This window comes from Zootermopsis nevadensis, unplaced genomic scaffold (genome assembly GCF_977971745.1).
Source record: "Zootermopsis nevadensis isolate Lab colony 2312 unplaced genomic scaffold, Znev_1.0 Znev_ptg000011l, whole genome shotgun sequence".
NCBI classification, from domain to species: Eukaryota; Metazoa; Arthropoda; class Insecta; order Blattodea; family Termopsidae; genus Zootermopsis; species Zootermopsis nevadensis.
In genome coordinates, this window is record NW_028259143.1 from 11828302 (window position 1) to 11852373 (window position 24072).

Genomic DNA, 24072 nt, shown 5'->3' on the forward strand with positions numbered 1-24072 from the left:
CTCACAGCAGGTAGCAGCATTGTTGGTCTTTGGTTTTAATGCTGTATGGGTTTCTTGGTAAATAATAATAATAATAATAATTCAATTCATTTCATTTATTACAGTGCTTGGCAACATCCAAAAGAGGTCAATAACAGCCAAGCACTAACAATAAACATAACAATACAAAAACAAACAAACAATAAACTAAATATATAGATGTACAATATAATAATGATAATATATCAATTCATTAATTTGTTACAAAATAATCAACAAGCAAATGAGCTGAATAATATGCCTAGGTATATAATAATTAAATTAAAAACAGTTAAATATAAATAATACATACAAAATGAAACTTTAGTAAAAAAAGAAAAAGAAAAGGAAACTGGCTAAATAAAATGCCTAAGAAAAATATTCTCCTTGTTAAAAATGTTGATGCGCTGACAGACTGCATTCGCAGCAGAAGCACACCTAAACAAGGAACTAGCTTTAAGACTACGATAAACAAAGAAACGAGAAGTAGTCTCTAATGGATCTGGAGGGTACGCACAAAGAAACTGAATCCAAAACGGATGGGCAGCAAATTTTACCTTTAAATATATTAATGAGAAAGAGAGCATCAAGATGGCTCCTCCGCAGGTGCAGTCAAAGAAAATTTATCCTAACTGAAACGTCTTCATAATTATAGTCACTTAGGCCATTAAAAAATCTGGCGTGACATAAAGCAGCAAATTTCCTTTGAATTCTTTCAACTTTGGTAGAATCAGTGGAAGTAATAGAATTCCAAGTAACAGATCCATACTCCAATTTAGACCAAACAAGACTATTGTACAAAACCAATAAGCTATCTAAAGTAGAAAAAAACAAGACGTAATATACCTAATAAAATTTAGCATTCTATCTAGTCTAGCAATAAGATGTTTCAGTCTTCTTGGCAAGAACTGCTATAAAATTAATGAAACATCACCTTTTTCTGTAACAACCACGAGACCCAGCTATAATAATACATTTTTGCAACTGGTTTATCCAGACAATGAATGAAGATTCACTGACCCACAAGTATTGTTCTTTACTGACAAAGCCTGGTTTTACTTAATTGGACATATGAACACACAAAATAACTGATTCTGGTGCTCAAAATACCCTGGAGTCATTCAAATAGTCAAAAAATTCCCTCATTTCATGGGCCATCACTTTTTCATATAATACTTTTGACCAACTTCCACCTATGCCTAATTATATAAAATTTCTAAACTTTAAAATGGAATCATATACTGTACAGTATTTATAATTTCATTATCACTGACATCTCTAAACACTTTATGCAAAGTGTAGAGAAAAACAGGTTTATATGCACGTAAGTGAGTAAATAAATTATTTAAATTTGATCTTTTGTCATGTAAATGTGCAGTAATAGTGATTAAATATCACTTATGAATAATAACTGACAATTATGTACAATTCTCTGCTAGCGATATTCTATAATTGCAGGTCATTATTGATAATAATATAATTACAAGAAAAATCATACAGTAAACTGAGACAAAAAAGGTGAATGAATCAGTGGGTCCTACGTCCAAGAAGCCTAAAGTTTAATTTGTGAACATATGGAATTATCTCTATTTGAGAAATTTTTTTTTAAGAAATACTCTTATTGCTGACTTCCTTTACTGATCAATTCTTCTTCTTATTCTTTTAAGAATCTTTTATTCCTTACCTGCTTAAAATTTTAACATCATGTGAAAATATCCCATATGTGCTTCCTACATAATAAACTATCCATTGCATTAAAATGTTCTAATATCTGATATTAAAAATTTAACAATCCCATTCTTTATAAGTACAAACATCAGAATTTACTACATCTAGATATAGATAAACATATTTCTAATTATAAAATATAGGCTATTAGAATTTCATAAGTATTTTTCTTTCCAACCGCTCATGACTCAATGGTGAATATGATCCTGTAATTCTGTGCCATGCCTGTGGAGGAGTGGAAGACTGCATACCTTTTTGGTATTGTGAAGAATCTGCGACAGGTGTCTGAAGCATTCTAGTTCTTTCTTTAGGCCTCGAAGGAAGAGGACTGGACCATCTGAAAGTTACAAGACATATAATTAAAATGTTTTACCTTCTTAATGTCCATTGACAAATTCTGTCCACCATTTCCACTTCTTTGTAATTCAACTTTATTTTCCATAGACATTTAGTTTAAAATTTGAAAAACATGTCTTCTTGTTGATGAAAGACTCGAGTTACAAGTCGCGTCAGGTGGCTGAATGGTGAATAGACCATATCTTCTGCCAACGTTTCGAAAACAACCCCTGCTCTCATCCTCAAGGCTGCTGCGTAACAAATCTGAGCCCTGAGGATGAGAACAGAGATTTCTCTCACAATGTTGGCAGAAAATATGGTTCATTCACCATTCAGCCATCTGACATGGCTTGTAACCTGAGAGTCTATCATGAAAGCTTCACTTTATACATGTCTTCTTCTTATTATCCATATGCACATATTAGAAACTCTTCTCTGACAAAAAGGAGTTTTACAAAACTTTCTGTGTTTATTGAAATACATGAAAAATCTTAAATCAATTTAACAATCACAAACTTCAAAGTGGAACATAACAGAAATATTATTAATGCTAAAACCATTCTCTTGTAAGCATAATTACACAATTTAACAATCCATTTCCAAATGAACATTCCAAACAAGATATTTACTATTTAGTTTGAAAGTGAAAACAGATGAAATACTATGGATGGCTAGGAACGTGTTCATAATTCTTTTTTAATTTAATTAATATTGTGTACAAAGATAATACAAACACAAACAATGGACAACAAATTGAACTTGTACACTTCATACAACATAGAGTACTATGGATTGTCCATGGTGCCTACAGATGTCTGAATAGTCTAAACGTCGTTATGTTGATATAGTAAAAAGTGCAGTTATGCTGACAGACGTGTAAGTGTTATCAAGTTGAAAATTCGACACAACGTGGATCTAAATTATAAATTTCCTATTAGGAATGGATTATTTGGTTTTATTCTTAAATATGGGCGTGTCTGACGAGCCAAACTGTATATATGTCAGCAAGGCGCACTTTTGAGACTGAATCTTATTAAATAATAATTCTGCCTTCCAAGGAAAAATAACTAGCGACCATGGGAAGAAACATATATCTCAAACACCGTTGGTCTCATAGGTAAATATTAAGCGTCCGCCCCAATTACGCGAAGTTTCACGTAAAGAGTAAAAAGAGGCTTGTTCCTTAAGATTTGTCCCAAATAAATGGCCGCCCCGATTAACCGACGGCACAATTAACCGGAATCTACTGTATTAACGTTAAGACTTTTGAAAGACCATGATAGTCGGGACGAATCTGTTCGTTCCACGTCCGTCAGAAGTTAATGTTAAGGAAGGGGGAGGGTAGCAAATGAGGAAGTGTTTACTGTCAGTACTGAAAACATTAACTTCAGCGGTATTACTTTTTAGCTCACTGTTCTGCTTCGTACGTCGGTAATATCTTTGGTTTGCGTAGTACGTGCGTTGGTTCCCTTCTACCCCCCCCCCCCCGCCCCCCAAAGTATGACGTTGGCGAAACGCACGGTTGGGTACCGACTACTGTACATTTGTTTTTAACTGTATACTTGTGTCGATGGTAAAACTTGGTGTGGTATTTTTACAACAGCAAGTGTCCTGAAATTTTTTTATTTTTATTTTTAGTGTTCTGTCTGACGACAGGTCCATATGAACAGGATCCTTCCATCCTTTTCTCGGACTGGGACCTGTTCATATACGTTCTTGGCAGATGATCCAGAAGTGGTTTGCCATTGCCTTCTTCTGTGTGTGAATGGAGTAATTGTTGGGATGCCACGGAGAAACCGAGGAAGCCCCCGGAGGAAAACTCCGTGTTACCTAGACCACGGCCTTGCCCAACACAAGTTATAAATTATGAAATATGACTGGAAAAATTATAATAGACAATCTTGATTGTCAGCAACGATTAAAACGGCTTGCGGGCAATTCTCTCTGGCTTCTTACTTACTTAATTGTCGGAAATGTAATTCATTCTGTAAAATATCTTGTGCTTAATATCTGTTGCACGTTCATTTGAAGTTATCAGCCTTTTAATACGAACCCAGAAAACGTTTTACAAAAACATTAAATACGTACGATATTTCAGTTTTACCAGTGTGGCAAGGCATTACTCAGCGCTCCACTCTAGTTGTGCACATGCGATATCACGGGCAACAATGATCGGACTTACATTGTTGACAAAACAGGACAGCAGTTCTTTATTTCTTGGAACAAATAGATGCAACTTCATTATAAATTAAAGATAAGAATATTTTCTGTTGCTTTCACGTTAGAAACGTAAAATAGATCCATCTTATTATTTTACGTAAATACGTCTATAGGGAAGGGTCATTCGGCAAAACAGCGTTAGGGAAGTGTGTAAGATCCATATCAACAATGAGTAAATATGGAACCAACCAACCAACCAACCAAAAATCTAACTGAGGGCGGAGGCCTGCGCAAGCGCAAGCATCGTCCCTACCTAGGTGAAACCATTCCTGCGCACAAGGCGCATTGCTGGAAATGGTAAACGGTCTTAATTTAAAAAAACGGAAATTTTGCTAACGCTAACGGGGTTTCGTCGTGGCGGGAGCCTCGACCATTACAACTGGGATCCGTTGCTGCTGATGGGAGGTCATCCCGTCAGGCAAGTTGTCCAAGGAATTTGGTTGGTTGGATCTCCGGGGTTTGAACCCAGAGAGGGAGGGGCCGTTTCGGCTGAAGGCCTCTGCGGCATGGGGGGAAGATCACTTCAGCTGATGGCCTCCGTGATCGGAGTGGGGGTGGCGGGCCGTGCCCCTATTAAGTTATACCCTGGCATTCGCCTTACAACTGAGGAAAAGCACGGAAAACCTCAGTCAGGGTAGCCGAGAAGTCTAACCACTCATTGTGCCGACTTGGCCGTCTTTTGGGGACGGCCTCGGCTGGCCTGCTGAACATCGGTCGCCCTCGGTTGCCCTTGGGCGACCTCTGGCAGCCCTCGTTCATCACGAGTCCCACTGGACACAACCAAAAAGCTAACTGAGGGCGGAGGCCTGCGCAAGCGCAAGCATCGTCCCTACCTCTCTCCAGGCTGTGCCGGTGGGGGTCTCGTCCACTCCCAATCACTCCTACCACTCACTCACTACCAACTCGCTCACCAATCAACTCTCCCAATCTACCTCAATCTGCGTTTCAATATACCATATATCCTGCGTTCTATAACAATGCTTTACTGCTTTACCTAAGAAACTAATTGTTACGTCATCTGTTTACTCGGCATTATTGTTTCATTATTGCTGTCAACAATCCGCTTTTGTTATTGCGGAAAGAGCTGTGCTGTGAATCGCTTGTAGAAGAAGTTTTACTTGACGCTAGTAGAAATTTGGGGATGAGTGAGGTTTTCCGAGCTTTTCCTCAGTTGTAAGGCAAATACAACAGCATAGTTCAAAAGGAGGACGGCCCGCCAACCCCAAATCATTGAGGCCTTCAGCTGACGTGAACCTTCCCCCCTCGCCCAACTCGCAGAGCGACCTCTGGGTTCAAATTCCAAACAACTCTCCAATCAAAATCCTTTCCAAGAAGGACGAGTTGCCTCACGCGATATGTACCTCACATCAGCAGCAACAGACCGTCAAGGCTTCCGCCCGACAAAACCCTCCTGTCAGTTATAAGGCTCATTTACCATTTCCAGCAATGCGTTTCTTACGCAGGAATGGTGTTTTCTAGCAAGGGACGATGTCTCGCGCATGCGCAGGACTCTGCCCTTATTTGCCCTTAGCTTTTTGGTACTGCTAGGTCCAGAAACAGGGACTAGCTCTACGGATTGGGCCCAACTGAGTCGGATTTCTACTTGGAGACGGAGAAAGACTTCAGTCTTCAAAACGCCATTTTTATTGGTTTTTGGTCTTGGACTTTGCATTAGGTCGAAAAAAATAATTTGCTTCAACATCTTAAGAGAGACTCGGGTCTGTGACCTTAGATGCTGTAATTTCCTCTGCGAAACGAAAGAATGTTGATTCGGCGTCGTTCTTTTATCGCTGCTAATTTCCTGTCAACAGAAACAATCCTTGTCAGGACTCGAATCCAGTGTCGACGCCTGTTTCTGTAATTTCCTCTCCGAAACGAAAGAATTTTGCCTTGGCGTCGTTCCTTTATCGCGGTTGCGTTCCCGTCAACCGAAACCATCCTTGTCGGGACTCGAACTCAGTGCCGAGGCCTTCGTTTCCGAAATCTCCTCTTCGAAGCAAAAACTCGGATCCTGGCGCCCTTCTTCTGTCTCGCTTAGTTTCGGTGCTAAAGGAAGCTCCCTTGCCGGAAATCGAACTCAGGACACTTTTCCCAGTCTTCTGAACTTCCTGTGTTTTCTCATGTGTCTTAAGGAATAATCGCGCCATGTTTCTTCTTCACGGGCCACAAGCGAACGAGTAAAGAAATGTCAACCCTCAATTTCGAGTTCCACAGTATTTACTAAGGAGGAAATACGACAGCTTCTTACAAATTCATCTTCTGGGTCTCAGACAGTCTTCGGGCTTGTGACTTTAGTCAGTCAAATCATTTTCCAGGAGAAAGACAGAATTTGCCTCAGCGCCATTCGTCCCTAGTGCTTGCTATCCGAGCAACAGAAAACATGTTTCCCGGGATTCGAACGAAGGAAACATTTTTCTCTGGCCCATCGCCCGGGACCCTCAAAAATCATCTTTAAAATTAATCAACTACACTGAAACCGCACGTTATTTTAAATAAGGGCAATGGAATTGAAATTCTTTCTTACGCCTCTTCTCATTATTTCTAAATGTTCGCGTATTCTGTTCTTATAGGGAAAGTACTTAATATTAATTATTGACTTCTTATATTCATGACTGAATGTAACTAAATTATAACTTAGAGTAATTATCTTTGTTTTGTTTTTTCAACTACCAACAATGTGCAGATATTGACCGACAATGGTCAGCTTTTACGTGAACACCTGCTTGCATAACAATGTAAGAAAAGGCATTGGAATTTCTAACCCACACCTGCAACAATCTAGCCTGAGCATCCCGTAAGGCTCTTTTCTCGTTTATTATGCATGCAGTATAATAGCCTGAATGAACCCTATTGCACTCCATTCCTTTACCTAAGAAACTAATTGTTGCGTCATCTCTTTACTCGGCATTGTTGTGTTACATTCCTGCCGTCAACAATCCGCTTTCGTTATTGCGGAAAGAGCTGAGCTGTGAATCACTTGTAGAAGAAGTGCGTCGTGGAGTAGATAATTTTGTGCTGTTAAAAACGTTTTAGAATATCACAATTACTTATATAAGAATTATTAAGAAATCTTGGTTATTGCGGGTGGACATCGTGGTCTCTTACAATTGAGCGAAGTTTGAGGTAAGGATTCCTATTTATTATTATTAATGTTCATCACATTTAATGTTTTCATCTTCATTTGTGAACTCGTGTAAGAGAATTAGGCTTGTCTTCTTTTTAACACAATTTCAAGTAATATTGGATTGACTTCTGTTTGTTCACGGCATCATTGATAGTAAAATAATATTCCATTAGGCAATTAACATTTTACAATTTTAAAGGAATAAAACGTGTTTCGCAGCCCAGAATCTTAATAAAAATACGTGGATGCTAAGAGTGGGGTATATAGTCTGAACAATAATTCTAACACTTTACAGTTCTTGATACATTATTAAAGCGTTTTAGGGAACCCTAAAAAAATTTTATTTCGGTTTTACAAGCCAAATTATCGACGAATCTCCCTCTTATTATCTCCCTACAACAGCAGATTAAATCGGGGATTGCTTGCTATTATTGAGTGCAAAGTATTTATGGGTGCAAAACGTGGTCTTTCACTTTGAGGGAGGAACATAGACTGAGGGTCTTTGACAACAGAGTGTTGAGGAAGATGTCTGGATTCAAAACGGAAGTGGGACAGATAATAGAGAAAAGTGCTTGACGAGCTCCTCACCCGATGTTGTTAGGGAGGGGGTGGGCAGGGGAGGGCAGGAGAGTGGTGCTTACAAGGCCTGAAGGGAGGAGACCTCTGGGAAGACCTCGGCGTAGGTGGGAGGATAACATTAAGATGGACCTCAGGGAGATGGGACTCGATGGAGCGATCTGGCTCAGGATAGACCCCGGTGGCGGGCTTTTGTGAACACGATAATGAATCTTCTGGTTCAGTAAAGGAAGTGGGCTATTCTTTGACGAGCCGAGTACCAATCGACTTTTCACAGAATATCTTGTACATTGCAGTGTGTGAGTAGCGTGATTTAGGCCTGATCTACGCATGCGTTAGAACAACTTACAGTTTTTGTGCCAGTGCAATTTTGGGCGAGGTGTTGTCTTTTCTTAAATTTTATCAGATGTACATAAGAAAAGACAACACCTCGCCCAAAATTGAAAAACAAATGGCATGAAACATCACCAAATGGAATCATATTTGAGTTTTAAGTTCGTAAATATTATACACCTGATGATGGTTTTATAAAAACTGAAACATGTTGTGTAAAGAATGTTCCAAAATGTAAATCGATCAATCGATATGGAACATCAATGATATTTTATTATCTTAATTATAAGAAATTTTAAATATTGTGATAAGACGGATTAAAATAAATAATTGCTAAATATTCTGTTGCAGTTATATTGTTGTTACAAGGACCAGCACCTTCGATCATGGCCTACAAAGACAAAGTACCGGCAGGGATGATAACTTTTATGGAGCAATTATTCACTGTACTACCCACTAAAGTAGTCTGGTTCCTGTTCATGATGTTTATGACTTTATGTGTTTTAAGGGTAGGTACAATGTCTCTCTGTCTGACTGAACATGTCAGAATAAAGTCCTGGGGTGTATATATGGTGTAAGTGGCAAGTAGAGAAAATTACATAATGAGTTACTTGACAGTTTGTAAACTTTTAGATTAGCCCAATCAAGCAGAGGATTTATTTGCTACGAAGGAAAGAAAGAAGGGCTATGCAGTTTTCTTTGGATGATAATGAAAGTGAGAACTTTGTAAATACACATGTGTGGATGTAGGTTAACACAGAAATAAAAATTAGGGACAATTTAAACATGTGAAGTTTAGTAATCTCACTCCTCAAGATGCAGTGATGTGTCTTGGTCATCATGATAAATCTGGGGAGCTCTTGATTGGCTATGTAAGTGTCAAGAGTGAATTTCATGTGTCAGCTAACTGACATTTTTAGAGGTGCTTGCTACTTCTGTCAACAGGGAAAAGGATCAAAACTGATGTGTCAATTAACGTCCTAGGAGACAGTCATATTCATACTTGTTGCTGTGAGAACCTAAAATCTCACCAATGTCAGGGTTGACCATGCACCAGATATTTAAGCAGTTTCTTAGAGATTAGACAAGCACTAGTCCAATCAGAGGGTGATAATCTTTGTATCAAAATAAATTGCACATATATTTTGACAAGGAATATTCATTTTGGTACCACTGATCCAAAATAAGGTATGCATTTAAAGGTAGTGTATTTTTTGAGGGCTGGTGTACACATATGCTTTAAGTATTGCTGACCAATTCATTTCTAAAACAAAACAGAATAAATGCATGTTTGTGTACATATATAGGACTAATCAACAAACCAACTAATTGCAATTTGTTGGTTGCTTCTGAATGTCTTGTCCCTCTATTTCATTTAGGCTGTTTTGACACATGTTAAAATTCACGAGTTGCCAACAGTGTTGGCTTAGCACTCAACTTTACAGGTCTGTTGTGAAGAAATGTTATAGTAAAGTGTTTGGCACCCCTGTTTCATATTGAGAAAGTTCTGTGCTGAAATCTCAGCCTGCATATTTTTGTTTTGCCAAATTCATTAAAGACCTTTCCATAAATAACAGATTACTGTGACATACAAGTGTAAATGTTATTTTCTCTTGGTGGCAGATCATTATACCAGAGATGAAAGTGATGTACCATGTGACTGTCGCAAACATAAATGACTTTCTTGAGACACTGAGATGGATGCTCCATAAAGAAGATGCAGTGCATGTGCGGTTGGTAAGTGTGGAGCTCTTTGCTATCATCATTTTTCAGGGTGTATGGAATAAATATCAAACTTAGTCAAAATTAATACTTTTTAAATAATCAGATGCATACAGCAAGCAATATTTAAACTGCCATACTCTTTTATGAGTGCTGTAATTATCAGACTTATTGAAGATTTTTACACTGGTAACAGAGTATTATCACACAAGCCTGTAAATGTTATTTTCTCCTGGTACTACGGCTCCAAATAATTTGCAATGAATATTAATGGGCTGAATCATGCATGATATTTACACCTGCACTTAATTAGACACAAAGGATGTTCTTGAGTACTAGGGAATGATGGAATTGACGGTTGATTTGGTTATGTGACCTTTTCAAAATCCTTACTTTTGAAATATTTTAATATAATTATAAAAACAGTAGATAGAAGTAATTGTAACAATTAAAATAAATATTAATATTCAGAGAAAAGAAGAGCGTATAGGCTTGGTCACAGAAACATCTTGGATTCCCATTCATGTGGAAATGGAGAATACAGAAACATGTCAAGACTGTAATGCAAATCTGTATGTAGTTTTGAACTGCTGCACATTAATGTGATATCTGGTACTCGCAGTTCATGAGGTCAGAGGCTACTGTTATTCACTTTGCATATGTTTGTACATAAGTTTTCAACTTAACGTTTGTTTGGGATGCATCTTTTTTTAAAACAGTTGGCGACAAATGCAGGAGCTTTCAAATAATTCATTTATAGTATATCCATTTACATTTACATAGGTGAGATTATTTTGAGGAAGTTAACAGTTTCAGAAATTTTTTAATTTTATTCATTATTTGCTTTACAATTCTATGAACTCTACATGGAACATTTCTGATATAACCTCAACATCTGATGCAATGCAAGGTGGAGATTTTTTTTAAAAAGAAGTGTGTTCTAAAGCCTTCGAATATTTTCTCTCAAGTATGAACTTCAGGTGCATATTCTGTTGCAATGAAAGAGACATTTACCTCTTTCACTTGAAGTTGGGAAGTGCACTGTGTTTTATTTTGACATGAACCAGTTTTACAGAAAACTAGACAGACTCATGAGCCAAATATTTTGTTCTGTTCACCACATGCAGTCCATGGGCTCTATGTTGCATACCTCTTACTTACTGGCTAGAACAGCCTTTATATCATTATCATATAGGTTTTAGTTACCAATGTCATCAAATTTAATCCACTTACAACAGAATCAAATACGTAGAGCAATGTGAACATGTCCTTGTCTATGTAAGTACTGTAAATACCAAATTTAATTGACATCTTACAACAAATATCAGACAAGTGTGTAAATGTTGTTTTCTCCTGGTTGTAGATTTGCAGCCAAGGGCAACAGATAGATATGACACGTCGCATTGAATCACTGATGTGGGTAGATGAAGAGCAGCGATCACTATACCAGCAATCAGTATGTATAGAACCCTTACTGCCTTTTTCTCCACGCTATCACATAAATGCTTTATAACCCTTTATACTTTTAGCTATAATCACTACACATAGTGTTATGTTCCTCAAAAATGTCATAGTTGAATCATAGGGGTTTTTGAAGTACTATTTTAGGAATTACCTCACTACATGTAGTAATTTTAACATGGAATGAAATATATTTTGTTAGATACAGTGCTGTTTTTATAAGTGGCCACTGTGAGCTGAATTTGCATTGATGACAATAGCTAGTTCCTTGTAGTCTGTTTGTTAAAGGCCATTTGGCAATAGAAGGGAATGAGCCGTGGCCAGTATTTGCCAAAGAGTTGTCAGATTTAGGCTGGAATGAATGCTACTTTCATGGGTTTGAATTCCGCTCAGTTTATGCATATTTATGTGTGTGCTTATTTAACAGTGACCAAGCTTACTCATTGCCATATACCTCTAAGTGTGTTAATTCTGCCATGAGTAATTTATTTTCTTGACACTTGAGTCTTAAAAACTATTGCAGGTGATTGCAAAGAGTCGTCAAACCAAGGAACTCATAGAGAATTGTCAGATGTAAAAGAAAGAAAGCCTGAAATTATTACCAAGTTTTATACTTTTCCTCTGGTTATGTTCACAATCGGTAGCTCTAAGAGTTATGCCTATTAGTTTTACCTTCTTTATCTTTCTGCATGTAAAAACTCAAGAGCCTCTGAACAGATATTCATAAGATTAGTTATTGGAGAGTTTTATTGAAATGTATCTGCACATTTCAATTTTGTTTGAATGTAGAAAATAACAAAAACTTAACATTACTACCTACATGTTTCCTAAGTGGAAATTCATGCAGCTTAGAGAAACATTGGGGAATCCTGTGTTATGATATCAACTAACCAACATACTCCTATGTGAAAGTTAATACCCCAAACAGTAGTCTACCAACACTGATGCCATTTGCAAAGTTCACATTCTGCGGTGCAAATAGAACTATTGTTCTATGCATACATTTTCTAACATGTTAATTTCTTCGAGCAGAAAATAACAAACTTTCAGTATTCTGCATGCATGATCAAGTAGTTCCACCCATAACAATGTTTGGTAATATCTAAAATATTTCACTCTTCCAGGAGAATAAGCTGATTATATATAAAGGAATAGTAGAGAGAGATACTGAAATCATAAAATATTACAGAGATACCCTGCAAAGTATTTTCTGTGGCATTCTGAATGACCAATCTCAGTTCGTGTCTGATGCGGATATCGATGTAAACAGTGGAGGTAATGAAGTGGAAAATGGAAATTGTGTGACAGAAGATGATGACAGTGAATCCGAGAAGGAATACACCGATGATAATCAGGTGAGTGAGACAGAGCAAAGACGAACAACTAGCAACAGAATCTGAGTTTAGAATATAGTGTAACTGAAATTGTATTTGATATGAGGCTGTGACACAGGTTTTGCCATAATTCCATTTTCCCTTGTCAGTATTATTCTGCCACTGATGCATATTGAATCATTTTGCCATCTGGTAGGTGGACAAAGGGCTTGTTAGGGTTTGCAGTTCCACAGAGATGTAATCTCACCCCATTCCATTCTGAACCTGAAAAGAGGTCACTGGAGTTCATTTCTCCATGAAGATAAAATTTGTAGTTCCACATAGGTACTGTGTGATCGAAAAGTCACTTGCCCCATACTAACATTTGTACTGATGTAGCAATTCAATACATTTGGATGGATTAGTAAATGCACAATATTGCTGCAACTATACAAGTGCTCACGCACGTCATATTGTGTTATGAGCTGCTCATGCCAGTCCATCAGTTGTTTTTCAACAAATTCCAGTACAAGAAGCATGCGTTGTTGAACACTACCTAGTATTTTGTTCCTACTGAACTTTGCAGAATAAGGTTAAAGGTGCACTTCCTGATAATCCTCTGGCATATAAATTGACAATCTTTTGTGTGGTGCACTGTATGGCATTACACTTGGTGTGGAGTCCTGGCTTCTTTGGACACATGTCAGAATAAGGTGACGTTTCTCCGCTGCCTTCTTTCACTATTATAAGGTACACACAGTCTTACAAGGAAAACTATGATTAAATTAGTGCAAAGAAGAAGGCTTGAATGATATGCTGACACTGTTTGGCAGCCTCAGTTTGACTCCAGATAACGTAAAAAATTCGTAAAATATGTGGCGGACTCAGTCCGACATCAGACCGGAACTCCGATTTTTAAATGTCGGACTCAGCCCAACGTATGACCGCAAAGGTTTAAGAGCTGTGTGAAGTGTCCATTAATCCATCTCTCCAACTTTAAAATGCATTAATCAATCTTGTAAATTTTAATTCATGTTTGGAAAATTGTTGTAAATACTCTCATACTCTCTAGTGCTGCAGTCCATCAGAGCAAAAGAGCTCTGTAAATTTCTGAGGTGCTAGCAACTATACCCAAATTCAGTTTGACGTATGTTTGAAAATATAAGCAACTTTTCTTGTGCCTGTATGGTTATATACACATTTACTATTTGTATTGATACTTAAGTACAATTTCTGTCTATGGCATGAGAAATGTGTCATGTGAACAGCAAATTCTTTCTGTATATCGATTCTGCCAGACAACTCTGTCGTCAATGAACATAGTTGTTAATATGACATTTTTAGAATTGTGTGCATACATTTCATAACTTGCTGACTTATAGGAACAGAAAAGAACTGTTATGATATTCTGTGTACTTGGTAAAATTGTTCCATCCATAACATTGTTGGGTCATGCTTAAAATGTTTCAATGTTACAGAAGTTTGTCCCCAAGCCAACAATAATGGAGGAAAGAAATGAAGTTTATTCATCTTCTTCTGAATCCTCTGTACCATCAGTGATGCAGAAGGAGCAGGAGGGAGATACAAGAGAAGAGGATGCATCTTCTTGTGAATCTGCCATGCCAGTGACGATGCAGAAGGAAGATAAAATAGAGGAGAGTGTTTCTTCTTTTGTATCCCCCATGTCAGCAGTTGTACAGGAAAAAAATAAGAAGAGGAAAAACCTTTTCGCCTGGTTCCCCCATAAACGTAAACATGCAGGAGCGAAACAAAAAGAATAGTGAAGGGGGTTGTTTTTGTTTGGAATCTTACATGCCAACAATAATGGAAGATCATGATGCATCATATTGTTGCAGACAGAAACAGTGCTTATTACTTTACACAATACAATCACCGCCACAAGAGTGATAATAAAGTAATAAGCACTGTTTCTGTCTGCACAAACCATATATTTATAATACATTAAAGATGGTTGTCTTCTGGGATTTGTGCAGCACTAGTCTAGTAGAAGCCTATTAAAGTTTCAGGTCGGTTTCCTGCCTCTGTTGTGAGGTACTTTTCTCTCTAGACTGCTTCCCTATTCAGTGTTAAGGTGGAAATAAATATGGGTGTCTTCTGGGTTGTAGCACTGTATACTCTGGTATAAACAAACCAATAACTATTAACACTATGATGGACACTATTGCCATACATGTTTCAACCTCAAGAGGTCATCATCAGTGGCATTAAGGAAATTAATACATTTAGTCAAATGGTTCAAACTAGATTTAGAATTAAAAATGAAAAGGTATATGACAAGACTTTTGAAGTGACACTGCACTAGATGCTGTTATTCACAGGAGTAGAATTTGCGCTTAGCTATTGATCCCGTTGTTCGGTGGCCGTAGCTGGTCTCGGCGAGCTATAGTCGCAACGTCTGTACCTGCGAACTCCAGAACCGTGGGTGAGAGACTGTCAGTTGGAAATGCAAGGGTATATATAAGCTTGAAATCAGAGGGCCAACTACTGAAAAAATTTTACTTTCTCCTGTTTAATGCTAGGTCAGATAATATGTTAGAATCTTTGGTGTTTTGTTCGTTAACAATGGCCTTGTGTATACTACTTTTGTATATATGGATTTTTTCTAAAATATCTGGCATTTTACCTTTGGAGCTATTCTTAATATGTCCATGATATCATCTATGGGGCCATACTCATGTCCGTGTTCGAGGATGTGTTGTGCATATTTCGATTTTGTTAAATTGAATCTAATTTCGTGGACGTGTTCTTTAAATCTAGTTTTAAAATCCCTACCGGTTTGGCCAATATAGACCTGCTCGCAGCTTCCGCATTTTAATTGGTACACACCACTATTATTGTATTTGTTATCTTGTTTTCTTGAAATGCATTTGAATTTTACTGTGTTGTTAACTTTGTATGCTACTTTTACAAGACTGAGTGTGGTAATTACCAAGGAATTTCTCTGCTATCAACCTCTTACAAAATTCTGTAAAACATTCTTTTGGCAAGATTAACTCCATATGCGAATGAAATTATTCAGGATAATTAGTGTGGGTTCAGACGAAACAGATCAACGATTGATCAGATCTTTTGCATTCGTCAGATACTAGAGAAAAAATGGGAGTTCGGTGGGACCGTACATCGATTATTTATAGATTTCAAAAAAGCCTATGACTCTGTGAAGAGAGAAGTGCTACATAATATTCTTATTGAATTTGGTATACAAAACAAGCTAGTAAGTCTAATAAAAATGTGCTTAAATGAAAGCTGTAGCAAAATTCGTGTAGGTAAATATTTATCTGAGACATTCATCATCAAGAACGGTCTAGAATATGCTATCAGGAAAGTCCAAGATAGGCAGGAGGGTTTGCAATTGAACGGGACACATCAGCTATTGGCATATGCTGCTGATGTTAATTTATTGGAGGACGATATGAATACAATAAAGAGGAACGCAAAAGTTTTACTAGAGGCTGGTAGACAGGTGGGGCTAGAAGAAAATTCAGAAAAAACTAAGTACATGTTAGTACCTCGTCGACAGTTAGGCAACAGAATTATCTTAGGGTGGCTAATAAATCCTTTGAAAGTGTTACATAGTTCAAATACTTGGGAACGATAATAACAAATCAAAATGATACTCATTAGGAAGTTAGGAGGAGATTAAATTCTGGAAATGCTTGCTACTTCTCAGTTCAAAATATTTTGTCTTCCCGTCTGATTTCTATGAACCTGAAAATTAAAGTGTACAAAACAATAATCTTGCCTGTTGTTTTGTATGGGTGCGAAACATGGTCTCTCACTCAGAGGGAGAAACACACATTGCAGGTGTTTGAGAATCGGGTGTTGAGGAGGATATTTGGGCCTAAGAGGGAAGACGATGGAGGTGGAGAAAACTACATAATGATGAGCTTAAAAATCTGTACTCCTCCCCCAGTATTGTCAGGGTGATTAAGTCGAGAAGAATGAGATTGGCTGGGCATTTAGCGCGCATGGATGGGACAAGAGGTGTGCACCCGGTACTGGTTGGGAAACCTGAAGGGAAGAGACCGCTGGGGAGACCTAGACGTAGATGGGAGGATAATCTCAGGTGGTATCTATGGGAGATAGGAGTTGAAGGAAACTGGATTTTGTTGGCCCAGGACAGGGTCCGCTGGAGGGCTTTGATTAATTCGGTGATGAACCTTAGGGTTTGGTAAGCCATCTAGTTAGTTAGCATTAGAACACTCACTAAGATATTCAAAAACACAAACGTAAAAGTAGCATACAAAGTTAACAACACAGTAAAAATCAAATGCAGTTCAAGAAAACAAGATAACAAATACAATAATAGTGGTGTGTACCAATTAAAATGCGGAAGCTGCGAGCAGGTCTATATTGGCCAAACCGGTAGGGATTTTAAAACTAGATTTAAAGAACACGTCCACGAAATTAGATTCAATTTAACAAAATCGAAATATGCAGAACACGGACATGAATACGGCCCCATAGATGATATCATGAACATATTAAGAATAGCTCCAAAGGGTAAAATGCTAGATATTTTAGAAAAATTCCATATACACAAAAGTAGTATACACAAGGCCATTGTTAACGAACAAAACACCAAAGATTCTAACGTATTATCTGACCTAGCATTAAGCAGGAGAAAGTAAAAAATTTTCAGTAGTTGGCCCTCTGATTTCAAGCTTATATATACCCTTGCATTTCCAACTGACAGTCTCTCACCCACGGTTCTGGAGTTCGCAGGTACAGACGTTGCGACTATAGCTCGCCGAGACCAGCTACAGCCACCGAACAACGGGATCAATAGCTAAGCGCAAATTCTACTCCTGTGAATAACAGCATCTAGTGCAGTGTCACTTCAAAAGTCTTGTCATATACCTTTTCATTTTTAATTCTGAATCTAGTTTGAACCATTTGACTAAATGTATTAATTTCCCTGATGCCACTGATGATGACCTCTTGAGGTCAAAACGCGTATGGCAATAGTGTCCATCATAGTGTTAATATTTGTTGGTTTGTTTACTCTATATTCTAATACACTAGACGGTATGCAAAGTATTAAGACTGGTATAAGTTTACCACAGTTTCAGAGGTTTTTGCTGCCTCCATTATGAGGCCGATGAGTAGCCATCACCTTGATGATGGAGGCAGCAAAGACATCTGAAACTCTGGTAAACGTCTACCAGATTACAAGGTGCTACAATCCAGAAGACAGCCATCTCTGTACTCACCACTGTGAGAGAACCTCACATCCTACAAGGTGGTAATGCTTTCTATGCTGCCACTTTGTCCCCGCAGATTGAGATAGTACGTGTCTGTAGACTCTCTCCATCGTCAGTTGAGAGGTGGCAGTACTTTTGTGTATATGAAAGGCCTTGCCATTCAGCCCTGAAGGTGGAGACTATTTTTCTCTACTGATTCTTGTAAAAAAATAAGGGCTTGAAGATGGTGACAGTATGATTCTCTGATTCTACAGAAGACTTGATACAGCACAAAACTCAGAACAACATCACAGTCATATAAAGAAGAGAGCAAATTTTGAATTGGTTTTCGTAGAATGTTTGTTCTCTGTAATATGGTTTGACCTAAGTACTTTTTGGGGTAATCTTGGGAAGCCAATTGTTAAAAATCTTTGTTCTTATGTATATCATTATGATGGTTTTTCACTTAATTTAACTGGTGTTATTAAATGCATATGGATTTCAATGTTTTTAAAAAGATTATTTTTCTGGTTTGATTACCTATGTAAAAGATATTGATTCTGTTGGTATTGACAAGGAATTGTCATTAGAATTCTGTAATAAATCTTTTGCCTTACATATATTCGCACCATATGGTATGTGTTTATCCCATTCACTGAATACTACGTACCTGTTCATCTGTGTCTAAATGGATGACAAGAGTGATCTGTGGTAGTGTGTTTCCTGTAAATGTCAAAACTAAATCTGCTTTCTTGGTTGTTTGTGTCAACTTGCTGTTACATGAGGTGTCATGGGTTGATGTTCTGTAGGCCGGCACCAAGAATGGTATCCTCTCATCCCAGTCTGGTGCATTAAAAGACCATCCTCGTATGCTACTCAACCATCTTCACATAGTATGCCATGCTGTCTGACGGCAAGCAAATAGGGGTGGTCCATGTCATGTTTATCCCAGCTGATAATCAGAGTTGTCCCTTGTTACTGTGAAGCTCTCTCAGGACCCTGAAGTATCAGCATCTGGTTCCTGGTTCTGTCTTCTCGGATATTGTGCCTTGTAGAAATTTACATATGTTTCAGACGTTCTTACTGGCTCCACTGCCAAGGCAATTATGATCATCCTGATGATGAAGGTAACAAGCACCTCTGAAACGTCTATTTGTGTCTACCAGACTGCAGGCTGTAACAACTTAGAAAAGTACCATTTTAAGGAAAATAATTGTTTAGAGATAATTTGTTGAGGCATTAAAAGAGTATGCATGACTTTTGATCAGATTAATTGGTTAATATTTTCATTTGATTCAAGAAAGACTGTTTATTGAAGACAAGTTTTTGATAAGTAGTTCTGACTTATGGCTGTTATAATTTCCATACTACCACATCCCTTTAAGTGCCTCAAACAAGCCCTCTTTCAACAGTAAATGTTTACTAATTAATAAGATATTCATTTAACCACAAGGCAAGCATAAAAAGCTGTACTTTGAATTCTCTTTCATGATGGTAACTGATAAAATATTTAATTTAGATTGGTTGCAGATGATAACAAAAACATGCAAATTATAGGAAACACATTTGCTGTTTATTAGCAACTACATACATCTTCATGATATCAAAGATTTGAGGTCGTATCTGCCAAGTTTTAATTTGGTACTAATCAGTACTAATGAATGTTATGCACTGAAACCACAAGATTGCATATTATGCAATTATAGTATCCCCACTAGCCTCACCATATAGATTGAAAAACTTGAAGGAGAAAAGGCATCTGAATTTATTTCCTAAACTGCTTCAACAATAACATGGTCACAACTATATTTATAGTAACATTTGGTTTACCTTACATCCTGAGCTCATGAAGAAGCTAGTTATAGACTGGTCAACGGGGATTTGATTACTGTCAGAAACACATATTGATCAGTGAAATAGAGGACCAAGTTCATCACACCCTCATGTAACTTTTGTATGCATAGCATATTTCTAACAGATGTAACCTTGTTCCCACATAACCTTAAATTCTAAATTTACAAAAGTGATGAAATCTAGTATTAATGCACACCAAACATTATACATTAAAGTAATTAGAATGGGCTGAAGCAATTTAATTCAAATACTAGTCAATAACAAGAATGTCTTGCTTCATTTTGTCAAAACACATAAAGTGCCGTTGATTTTAGTATTGATAAATATTATACTGCCTTTTTGTATAAGCATATGTAGGATTTGTAATCTCGGTGTTACAAAATTTCATACAAACACAGGCACCGTTTCATTTAATTTACAACACACAATTGAAATATGAATTTTTTTGTGGGCTTAAAACATGGTGTTTGATTTAGAGAAAATGGACGGTTTGCTCTTCATAAACTGAGTCACTCAGCCATTCATGCAATTTCCTACCTTTTAAAGATCACAAACATCTACTACAATGAATCAAATCCTCAGCCAGATGAATCCAATCCACCCATACCCTCATATTCTATGCTTCGCCATGCGCAGTGCATGTGTCCATCACAAATGATATGACAACACGAATTAGACAAAATATTAATGTTCATTATGAAATTTTCTGAAATATCATGTTACTTTTCCATTCTTAGTCCAAATACAACATGAACAAATGGACCTACTTTTCTGTGTATGTTATCCTCATTGCGCATTGTAGCTGAGACAGCGTTCCATTGTACCTTACGTTGTTAGCATTAAATTGAAGTACTAGTATTCAAAATATAGTGGAAAAGCGTAGGATATAGTACCCAAGATAAGACACGACCGCGGAAGTGTTATCTCATAGAAACGACCCAAAAACTGTAAGTAATGGGCGACCAAAACCAAACAACGTGAAACAATACAGTAGCTGCCATATTCAATAGGTATAGCAAGACGCCACAAGCAAAGAGCATAGACGTCAGTATTAGGTACCATGACCAAAGATAACTCAAACATGGTTGTAGACCACTGCGATATATGTAAAGGCCGCCATTCACGATCGCTCCATTCGTCCAAATGGCGCGGTGTCGCTCCAAAATTGTACCGTGAATGCGGAAACTGAAGTCCATTGGCGTGGCGTGATGGGCTCGTTTGGATATTCTGTCGAGCCATAATCCATCCGATCGCTCCATCACTCCATCGTATCGTGAATGGGGGAATCGGCGATCGAGCCACTCCAAATCGGTTCGTGAGTGGCGGAAACGTGGTCCATTCTCATGCTTGTCTGCCACGAGCCTTCGTCCAGTGAAGTCCAAACTTGTATAATGTCGGGTCGTGAGTTTGTTATTGAGGTGATTGAGAAATATAGAGAGTTGCCATGTTTGTGGCAGATAAGTAATGAAGACTATCATGATAAAGCTAAAAGAAGCTTAGCAATGGAAGAATTGGTGGTTTTATTTAAAACCAAAGATCCTACCGCCAACAAAGAAAATTCCCTTAAAAGTTGCTTCAGAAAGGAGCATAAGGACTTAAATTGCTTCTGTTTAAGAGCCATTGCTTTGACCACTTTCGTTTTGGTTTTTTCCTTTTAATATACAGGCATACTGCCGTAGCTAGTACCAATTCTTCGTCCATCGCAAACACCACGCACTTCACAGAGGGACAACAAACCGCGACTGGCGTGACGCGACCGTGAATGTAGTACCTCTTTGGACGACATCCGTTTGGACGTCATCCATTCGGATGTCATCCATCTGGAGCGATCGTGACAATAAACAGCCAAACCACAACTGACAACAACACAACACTCGCAGGTCAGAATCCTCAGAAGGAATGAAGAAATTTGGGTGGGGGAGTTCACCAATAAACTGATTACCAGGTAGCAGAATGCACACTGATATACTGAATTATTAAAACTAATATTTTCAAGGCAGATAGTATTTTCGTGGCGAGCTCCTGTCTTCTGCTGATTGGCTCTGCAGCTGGTCCGACAGTTTGATTGTCGTTCCTTGTTGCACCTCTGACCACTTTCTCGAAGAATTACTTCGACCCAGAAGTTAACGTTGAATCATAGAGCATTAAATCACGTGTTCCCAACCGAACAAAAGTCACTTCTACGCCCCTTGTGAATAAATAAAAAATGAGTGCACGCATTCGAATACAAATGAACTCTCGTGGAGTAAGAGACGGATGTTTCAAAACTGAAACGCGTCTTTCAACTGTTTCCTTGATCTTGACAATTGAAAATCGTAACGCACACGGCTTTAGGTGTGTGCATGGTTCGCAAACCAGAAGCTTCTCATTGGTTTATATTCTATGTTATCGCAGATGCAATTTTACCATATTTTATCTTTTGTGTGTACTGTAATGTATTTTGAACGTGACTGATGATAACTGAGTGCGCACTGGATTTCATTAATTATTTTAATAGAAACTAAGAGATAAAAAAAGTCATGTGTTGATTACTCAGAAGCTGTGGGTGACAAAATTTTCACACACATAAATAAAAGTGAAGAATAATGAATATTTAACAAGGTTGAAGGGAAAATCAGGCCTACGTGTTGTAAATGTTCATAAGTCGCACTTTTAACCTGCTAGCTTTTATTACACTTGATCAGAAAAATACATAATGTGAATAACTTACTGACAAACTCCGATTATTAGCAGTTCATCATCAGTACCCGATACTGATGTTCATATGTGTCACATAAGTGCAGTATATGATTAGTCCATCTATTATTTTATGTATACCCGTAATATATTTATATTATCATAATATGGGGCATGGAGAAAACTGCATAATGATGAGCTTAAAAATCTGTTCTCCTCCCCTAATATTGTCAGGGTGATTAAGTCGAGAAGAATGAGATGGGCAGGGCACGTAGCGCGCATGGATGGGACAAGAGATGTGCACCGGGTATTGGTCGGGAAGCCTGAGGGGAAGAGACCGCTGGGGAGACCTAGACGTAGATGGGAGGAAAATGTCAGGCGGGATCTATGGGAGATAGGAGTCGAAGGAGACTGGATTTTGTTGTTTGAGGGGAAGGGTCGGTCTTGAGAGCCCGGAAAGTAAGTTGATTGTGATTCCGTCAATTTGGAATTTTTAGCCAATTTAAAACTGGCACTGCCTGAAACGAAACGCAGCTCCGCTCGCAAGTGCCACGAAACGAAGACATGGAGTTATAGCGTCACATATTCGAGATCTCGGAATTAGATGAGAGGTAAATGGTAACGTTTATTCTCCAGCCACTTCGAATGAAAATCACAAATAATAACAATCATGATAATCGGCACCCTGGCCGAGACTGCAAACAGGTACGTCATTAACGGACGAATCCAATTCTACGTTTTTAGTCTGTAGTAAGACATTGGTCCTTGTCCTGAGGCAGCTGAAAACAGCCCACATAAAGTCCTTTCATCTGACATATTAAATTGAAATTGTGTGCGTGTTCGCTTGTAGCTCGAGAACGGGTAAATCGATTGCATTAAATTTGGGGTATGATATCAGGAAGAGAACACAGAAAGGTTAGAACTCCAGAAAATTGTCCTCAGTTCGAGTCCTGGTCAGGACGCTTCCAGAAGCTCGGAAACCAGGCACAGTTGTTAATTTCGAAGGTGTTCGGTTTAAGAATGATACTTCTTTCTGTGATATTCAAAGTTTTTTTTTCGCCTTTGTTGAATAAAGACTAATAAGAGATGAAAGCATTTATCGAATTTCCGTCCGTAACACTGCGGACATACTGCTAGTTTAATAGTAAATATTAAAAAGTACTAATAATTCCTAAACAATTTTGCAACTTTGAATAAGAAGCCTCACTACAACCAAAAACGAGGTTTTTTTAACCTATCGTTTAACGGGACTCTCCTTAGTAAGTCAGTGTCTTCTATTATATTAATGCCAACTAACATTACTGAAGTATTAGGGCCACGACGTACCTGGAGGCAGATATGAACATAAGCGAAAGTTGGTCTGAACATAAGAGTGAAGCTAATAGTTTTCTAAAAAAATTATTCTAAAAACTGCAGAAGGATAATTCTGCAACCATCAGTTTCAAGGCAGTACAGTGAAGTCTGCTGTCGCTTTCTTAGTTTCGTATCCATAGCAACTACCCAATGT

The 24072-nt window shown here is 37.9% G+C and overlaps 3 long non-coding RNA genes across 4 annotated transcripts; 1 reads left to right on the top strand and 2 right to left on the bottom strand.

Annotated features, from left to right (window-relative positions):
• Positions 1–80: 80 nt before the first annotated feature.
• Positions 81–4294, bottom strand: LOC147874059 (uncharacterized). The gene is made up of 2 exons (XR_015534759.1): positions 4171–4294; positions 81–2083 (listed from the first exon to the last, which is right to left on the bottom strand). It is a non-coding gene; the product is annotated as an uncharacterized LOC147874059 (long non-coding RNA).
• Positions 4295–7266: 2972 nt separating this feature from the next.
• On the top strand, positions 7267–10064 carry LOC147874060 (uncharacterized). The gene is made up of 3 exons (XR_015534762.1): positions 7267–7425; positions 8687–8844; positions 9959–10064. It is a non-coding gene; the product is annotated as an uncharacterized LOC147874060 (long non-coding RNA).
• A 732-nt stretch (positions 10065–10796) lies between these two features.
• On the bottom strand, positions 10797–21747 carry LOC147874061 (uncharacterized). Of its 2 annotated transcripts, XR_015534761.1 has the most exons (3): positions 20657–20906; positions 18706–19218; positions 10797–13116 (listed from the first exon to the last, which is right to left on the bottom strand). It is a non-coding gene; the product is annotated as an uncharacterized LOC147874061 (long non-coding RNA). The 2 variants fall into 2 exon arrangements; XR_015534760.1 differs by lacking the exon at positions 10797–13116 and having other exon boundaries at positions 18594–19218; positions 20657–21747.
• Positions 21748–24072: the final 2325 nt, after the last annotated feature.